This window comes from Camarhynchus parvulus, chromosome 9 (assembly GCF_901933205.1).
Source record: "Camarhynchus parvulus chromosome 9, STF_HiC, whole genome shotgun sequence".
In the NCBI taxonomy this organism is placed as follows: Eukaryota; Metazoa; Chordata; class Aves; order Passeriformes; family Thraupidae; genus Camarhynchus; species Camarhynchus parvulus.
In genome coordinates, this window is record NC_044579.1 from 7,356,007 (window position 1) to 7,364,295 (window position 8,289).

The 8,289-nt window shown below is 43.9% G+C and overlaps 1 long non-coding RNA gene across 3 annotated transcripts in view; it reads left to right on the forward strand.

Moving 5' to 3' along the window:
* Positions 1 to 6,855, forward strand: part of LOC115906743 — a 47,423-nt gene extending 40,568 nt beyond the window's left edge. For all 3 annotated transcript variants that reach the window (XR_004060953.1, XR_004060955.1, XR_004060954.1), the window contains exons 4-5: positions 515 to 607; positions 5,702 to 6,855. This is a non-coding gene — a long non-coding RNA (uncharacterized LOC115906743). The remainder of the gene's footprint in view (positions 1 to 514; positions 608 to 5,701) is intronic.
* Positions 6,856 to 8,289: the final 1,434 nt, after the last annotated feature.

The window sequence follows — 8,289 nt, forward strand, 5'->3', positions numbered from 1 at the left end:
AAGAAAAGAAGAGGCCTTACTGAAAATTTGTGCTCCTAGAAGTGATTTTTTTTTTCTCTCATGGGTTCCTGGAAGACAGATCAAACTGTCAGTCTTCCCTTCCCAAAGTGGATCTGTTTTATGGGGAAAAATAAGATACTTGCAGGTTTTTCAAGTAATACTACAAAGTCAGTGGTGCTGCAGCCTTTCAGGGAGAGCTCATTCACTGTTCAAATCAGTTTATTTTCAGAATGATTTGCTGCACTTACACTTTCTTTTGTAGCTGCTCTTCCAGAATGCAAATACAACCTGGAGAGTTTTCTGTATTTAATTGAATGTGTCAGGTGGTTGAAATCATATTTTAAAACCAGCATTACATACTGCAAATGTGTCACACCCTTTGATCATATTTATTTAAAACAAATGTATTTTTCAGTATTTATTTATTTATTCTCTCTGTTTACACTTCACACAGATGGTAAAGATAAACCCATGGGTTTAATTTTTGCTGAAATATTGCCTTTTACATTTTTAGGTTCTCATATCCTGGCAAGATGCTTGCAAACCCCATGTGACAAAGATCAGAAGGAAATACTTTTTTGAAGAAACCTCTGTCGTTAGCTGTGCTGTAAGTTTTATAAAAGGCTCAATTTCATAAAATGCAAATTCTGGACTAATTGTTCCTCTGCAAGCCTTAATGGTCTCTGAGCTGCATAGTTAATCTACTACCTGCCTCTACTCACAGAGCCAACAGGATTTACAGCTGGGTAAAACACGCCTTCACACATCAGTTACATCTATTTTAACTTTTCTTCTGACAAGTTCTACTGATTGTTTACTGTAACTTGCACCCAGACAAATGGATTTGGACTTGCACACTCCTAAAGCTGCACAACAGACAAGCACAGCCCCCTGGGCACACCCACCCACAGAAACGTTCCCGTGGGTTCACCTCCCGTGCATGGGTGAGCTCCAGAGGCTGCCATGGCTGGGGGAGGAATGGGTGGATGGGAATCCTGAGTCATCTTCTGTTCCCTCTTGGAGAGAGGGGGCTGCAGGGAACTGCTCTCTGCAGGGACAGAGGGCTGTGGTTATCAGCTCCTCAGAGCTTTAGAGGCCAGAAACGTGAATGCACTGCAGCATTGTTGTGCCTGCACACACACCATGCACCCCTGCACCTGCAGTGTCCTGCAGCCACCTCTGGGTACCAGGAGCTCACTGTGATCAGCCCTCTGGCTTTCCAACACAGGTGAAGACAGACTGAGGCAGCAGGTCAGATATTTGCATTCAGCTTGGTACTCAGAAAACTGGGTACTTGCTGCAGTGTTTCCGTGGTGTGGGCAAAGCAGAGACCTTGGGTCTTTAGTCAGACCAGGCACAGATCAGGGACTGAAATATTTGTCCCACACCTACCGCAGCACAGTTGTGATTGTTGACTTGAGTGACAGAGGAGTAGAGGACTGGGATGTCTCAGCCCAAAGTCCCTTAAGCCTTGGCTTCATGGGTGAGATCTTGAACACAGCCTGAGCCTACGACATTAAAGGCTTTATAAAAGCAACAGTGCCAGTTTAAAATCAACCTCCCACATTACCAGCAGCCCCAGCAGGTGTAATGTGATCCAGGTAGCCCAAGCCAATGAGTAAACAAACTGCTGTTTTCTGAATGAGCTGCACCAGAGAAATGCTTCTAACTGGGAATTGCAGTGGCTATTTGCACTAAGTGAGCTGTGCAAATGAACAGGCTCCTATGATTAATTCTGTGAATATGAGTGGGCTCCTATGATTCTAACTCTTATTCTGCACAAGCTGTTCCCTCTACACCAAAATTAAGTAGGGAAAAAGTTGCAGAGAAAAATTTCCCTGATAAGCCTGGAAAGTTTAGTGGTATTGGGCCTGATCTAGCTACTTGAACTTCAGTGGGGTCTGTTGCTGGGTTTCCTTAAGCTAGAGAAAACAATCCTGCTGCTTCCAAACTGCCAAGTCAGTCAGAGGAATTTAATATTGTTCCTAAAGAAGCTGCTTTGCTGCTCTTCTCTTGGGTTCCCAGTTCCATTTCCAGTAAGCAGTATTAACTTTGGGATTTTATACCTGGCTATAACGTTGCCTATTTTTTTTCCCTTCACCTCCAGTTCTTAAACCTTCATAGAGCCTTGCTGTGTAGACCAGCTGAACCTGAATGCACCATTTTAGATCCTCTCAGTGTTACTGCCTGGCTCCCTAACTGGAGAAGTGCATAAAAGCAAAGAAGGTGGATCTGTCCAAGTAGAGCCTGGACCTTGACAAGTCCCATGGGCTTGGCAGACTCTGACTCACTGTGGAGTCCTTGGAATGTGCAGACTGAGGATACACCACACTGAAGACCCAGGAGCCCAGCTCTGCTCCATGGTTTCTGCCTCCCAGTCTGGGTCCCATCCTGCCCCAGAGAGCCTCTCCCCCCTCCCCTGCCCACGCTCCACTTATTCATGAGTTATGATAACATATAAGCAGCTTAGAGAATTCTTATCAGAATAAGTTGAACACAATGCAGCATTTAACTCTTAATGACAGCCACCTCTGACTGTGAGTGACATGTTATAAATTATGTTTGAACTGGATTTTTTTTTTTCTTCAGAGGCAGATATTCCCTCTGCCACCCAGTCAGCCCTGTAACGTTGCACTTGTGGCCTTAATCCCACTTGGATGTGTGCCCTGCTGCCTCCACTTTCCGTCACTTGGGTACTTTAGTATTCTTGAACAAGTGAACAATCTTTGTTTCTGTACCTTATTAGGCCAAAGACCATAGCAGCGAGTGATGGCATCAGCAGGCCCTGCAGGCAGGATTCTCTGCAGACACAGCCAACCTCCAACAAACCCCTTTTTATCCTCCTGTTTCTAGGAAGAATTATGATGGTGGTGCCCTGCTGTTGATCAGTCAAATCTGTGGTAGGCCTAGAGATAAGTCCTGTAAATGTGGTGTACTGTAAAACAGCGGCTCCCATTCATTAGTAGCTTGTGTGTAATAAACCACCCAAAGGAGGGGGGTGGGGAGGGAGAGGGACGAGCAGCTGCAGTGTGCAGGAACAAACAACACAACTCATTCTTGGGAGCCAAAACTTTCTAATTTGCTGCTGGGCTGCTGGGAGCACTCAAATTCTTTCTGATAATACGCTCGTGCCCTCAGTGTCTCTCCTGGAGTTTCCCAAGTCCTGCTCTCTCAAGGTCCCTGAGTCTGGGATAGTTTCACTTTGAACCCAAAACACAGAGGGGAGCTGAGTGGGAAGGAGGGGAACACATCAGTGCCCAGTGTTTGCAGACTCAGGCATAAGAAAGCTGTGGACTCCCAATCATTCTGCTGGGAATGGCTGGTGCATGGATGTGCTTGTGCAGTGGGTAAACAAAGCATCACATGGGCTGCAGAGCAAGCAGGAGGCAGGGAGCAAACCCAGGACTATCAGGGCATGCAGGAGGACAGAGTGTCTCAGATGTGTTACTTACTTAGAACCCGCTGGAATATTTAGGAACCTCTATCTCCCAAGAGATAAAATCTTGAAACAAACCTCAAATTATTAATAGCTGAAAAATTATTTGGCTTAATCTGTTCTAGTTTTTTTATGAGTTTTGGTAAATCTTTATAGCTTGCAGGCATGTGAATTTAAATAGAGTCTGCTAAATGTAATGTAAGATGTTTCTTGTGTTGAGACATCACTAGTTCCTAATATTTGCATAGCTGTGAATACATTGGTGCTTTTGGATCTCGGCCTTGGACCTTCCAACTGCCTGTGGAACATTTCAGACCAGGATGTGAAATTATTGAGTGTTGCACAACTGCTCTCATAGACCAGGCCTTTGTGCTGATGTTTGTATTATCACAGAAAAAATGAAATTTTCAGATAGCTGCTGCTCTGGAGGAGTGCTGTACCTCATAGGAGATGACAGTGACTGCTTTTTCCAGGGATGTACCAGGCTGTGATAGTGTCTGGGCTGTCTCCTAACATTTCTATAGACAAGGGCTACTTTAATGGCAAATTCAGGCTTGGGCCAAAATGCAAGCACTCTTTATGTAGACAAGGCAAAATCACAGATTTGAGGTTCTACACTCTCCTGGAGGAGATCCATCTCCCTCCTCTCCAGGAGGAGCTGTGCTGTGAGTTTTAAGCTCTGAAATGAGAGAGGCTTCTGCCAGACTGCTGCTTGGTAAAGTTACCCAGTGGGCTGAGATGAAAACACCCTGAAAAGCATCCACAAAACAGTGTTAACTAAACCTGGGCATAAAATGGGTTTTTTATCTTCTGAAAGCTCAGGTAGTACAGCTTAGGTAGTTCTCATTGTGGCATTCTGGCATTTTGAACAAAGTCAAAATTTTGGTTTTCCTTCCCCAGGCTTAGGTAGGTAGGTGAGTTTATAACCAAAATTGGCTGCTCACTGCCCATTCCCAGCATAGAGCCCGACTTCTCTATGCTGTTTCCAGGATTTTCAGCTAGAATTGCAACAAGGGGCATTTTATGGGAATCTCTCCATGACTTTTCAAAGAAAATTGCAAAGGTAACACCTCTGGTAATTGCTGCACTGTGCAAGTAGATGAGAGAACCATCAATTGGAAAACTCCAGCACTGGTCAGACTGCTCTGCTCCCTGACAGCACATAGCAGGTACCTACCTACCTGTGGTCCTGTTGTCAGCAGGTTTGAAGTTATAGATGAAACCAGCAAATTGAGTGAATGTTCTGGGTAGCTATGAAATCGGGGGGTGGAGGTTTTGATTTTCTTTTTTTTTTTTTTGGGAGGGTTTGAGCCCCATCCCCAGCACAAGCAAAGCCATGTAATCCTTTCTTTTGCAATTAGAGCTGAAAAATAGCCCCAGGCCAGAGCACTTGCACAAGGAGCAATTAGAGAAGCTAGACACTGGGAAAAGCTAAATATAGTAAATAATCTGCCTCCACAAAAATACCTTGAACCATTAGAAAAGGACATTTTATGAATTTCCTGGGAATCATTTAGTACTTTAATATACTCACAGTGTTCTGCCTGGAGGGACTATATTCCAGCTGCTGTTTGGCAGAGGTAAACATGAGTAACATGACTCTCTTCTTACACCTGAGACACTGAAAAAACTTGAGTAAGTCCTGAGATTTTCATACCTAGCCAATTGAAACTGGGGTAATGAGTAGATTCATATTGAACTGAGAAAAAAATATGCCCTATTGCTCTTTTAAGAGAAAACGTCTAAGAGTTTGGGGGTAAAAACGACTTATTTTTGGTTAATGTCTCAGCCTAGTTGCCTTTGAAAAATAATGTATGAATCTATGATATTCATCCATTAGCTGAATCCAAACTATTATAAAAACTCTCCCTTTAGAAAGTATATTATTTGAAAAAAAGGATGACAACTGCTGACTTTTTTTGCAGCACTCCTGAGCTGGATGAAATGTATAAACAAAAAAAAAACCTAACCACAGCTGAGTATTTTTAGTCCTTTGCAGGGACTACATATGATGCTATTTAACTAAGAATGCCTTGAAAAGGATGATTTGACTGTTTCTGGTTAAGCTTCTGATGCAGGCTTTAAAAATGCAACAAAACTCAGACCTGAGGTTTGCGGGCAACAAACCAGAATTAGCTGTTTGCTAATACATGTGAGAAAGGGGTTGAAGGTTGCTACAACATTTTGTTGTTTTTTTTTTTTTGCTGGTAACTGTTTGAAAAATGTAGTGAGCATTAAATCACGTTCTGTTTTCTTTATTTACAGGAGATAATTGAAGAGGAAAAAAACTATAAAATGAAACAACAAATTGTGAGCATCCGTGTGCACACCCCTGTATGTCCTGGTACCATTGCTGGCACACGGCTCTCAGGAGGAGTTCAGTGATGGTGACAACGTAAATTTCAGTCCCTGTCCCTCTGTTTCTGAGCGGGGTCTGATGTTTATTCCCAGAGCTGCTGGTCCCCATCCCAGCACAAGGCGCTGCCCGCAGGGATGTGACGCTGGAATTGCAGGAGCTCTTTCCCCACCGCTGACATGGAGCAGCGATTCTGGCGGCGAAGGGGCTGCGTGGGGCCGGCCGGGGTGCCGGGACGGGAGCACCGCTGGCCCTGGGGCTCCGCGGGAGCTGGGCACCCCCAGCGGCTCTGCAGGGTTAACCCGTTCTGTGCCGTGCATCCACGCACAGTGTTTGCTCACTGGGGAGGGCAGCTCCGGGCGCTGGAACTGCCGAGATCCAGCCCATCCCCCGGCCCGTGTGAAACTGCACAAAGCCTCTCCTAAACGTGAATTTAAAACGCTTTCAAACTGACAACCTCCTTTTAAATAAAAACATTTATGTTAAGCGAAAGGCATGTTTGCCTCTACAAATAAATGGAATTATGGTTCTAAGACCTGACTTAATCCTGAAGTTCTTAGACTGCACAGTAAGTAGAAAAGAAAGAGGATTGTTTGGAGGAGCAGGGGTTAGCAGGATCAGGCTCCATCTTACATCTTCCTGCTCATTTTCCTTCTGGCATTCAATATACCTTTCTCAGAACTACTACTGTTTTATAACAATGCCAAAGTAACTTCATGTCTATTACCTAATTGAAAATAACAAGGGATGGTACACAGCGTGCCCATCCAGCTTTCCTGCTGGAAAAATCTGAGGATTGCTAAACAAACAAAAGATGCTCTTCCTCCAAATGTATTTTTATGCTAAAGTCATGTCCTTTTGAAATTAATTTCAGGATTTCTCTCAAATGTGTTGTAATTCTGTGTTCTTTTTCTACACTGTTTTCTTTGTGAAAATGTATTTTAAAATCTGCGTGGAGGTTTGGAAGGGTTTGAGAGAAGATGTTTACAGAGTAATAATGCCATTTGTATTTGTTATATTTCTGGAAATGGAATTTCTAATCAGACAACATTAAAATACTTTTGTATTATTTTTTGTGTGGCTTCATGACATCTGCATGTTTCCAGTTCTGATTTTGGTACCCATGTAGCCAGGCTAATTAGGAAAGCAGGATCATAAGTTTTTTTGTTACTCCATCCAAGTCAATCTGTTCCATAACCCCACCTCTGGTCTTGGTACTGTCTGAATTCAATGATTTGGGTTGGTTTTTTTTTCTGTGGAAGCCCTGAAGTACCTGTATTCCAAGTTGGGAAATTTCATATTCAGGACAGTTAAAACTGAAAGAAGCCTGGGCAAGAGGAAAGATTTGTTTAGTAGATGCGTTCAAATGAGTTTCTGCCAAAGACTAAAATGAACACTGAATGAGATTTATTGTGGCAAACTTTCCTGTGTGGACTGCAGAAAAACATCTACACAGAACTGGACCTGCAACTCCCTGTCCCCTCGTCCCTCCCAGCACCTTCCTGCGGTTCCCTCTGTCCCACAGAACAGGGAACGGCTTTCTGCCAGCTCAGCAGGGACCTGGCTGGGGCTGCCACCTGCTGCAGCCCCATGGAGACCCCAGGACACCTCCAGGGCTGCTGGGCTGACCCAGCTGGTGAGACCCCTCATTGCCATGGAGATTGGGTGGGCAGTGCTGCCCTGCAGCAGCCACATCCTGCCTGCTCCTTCCTGCCCACACGCCTAGGGTGGGCTTGGGTACACATCACTTGTTTGAAACAAATTTATTGGCTGTGGTGCCTGGTTTTTTGTCCACAAGGACAAATTGAGCCAGAAATCCAGGGGATTTCCAAGCTGAAACTCCACCCCGTTGCAGGGTCTGGCTCCTGCTGCAACTCTGAAGTGAAAGAAACTGTCTGTTGTCATAAAATAAAGCAGTGTTTTAATGTTTTGCCGCTGAAAATTTTCAAAAGCAACGCTTAGATTAAAAAAAAAAGTGGCCTTTTTTTTTTTCCTCATGAACATGCAGCATGAAACATTTTAGCCAGTTCCAGGTTGAACCCAGCTCACTTTATCTTTTTAGATTCAAATTTAAACTAGTTTCTATTCAAAGTTTTTAAAGGGACACACACAACGTCATTCTTCAGCATGACATTTGAGTCTCACCCCCTGCCAGGAGGGATACCTTAACCTCCCTGTTACTGAAAAGACCAGAGACAGAAAAATAGCTTGGTTTTTTTTTCGTACATCCCTTCACATGGCCACTTGCTACTACTTGGAGTAAAGTGAGTTCATTGTAACTCCTCTCTTTTGTATTTCACCTTCAGTTTGTATGGGACTTTCTGTAGCTGTACAGACATGGACATAGGAAAAATGAAAAAGCAATTTCTGCCTGCCCTCAGGATAATCACTATATGGATTATGAGGGCAGCATGGACTAGACCAAGGGAGACTACGTGGAAAAAAAAAGATTTTTTTTAGGTGATTTTGGGGACCATCAGTTTATTAATGTCTCCCC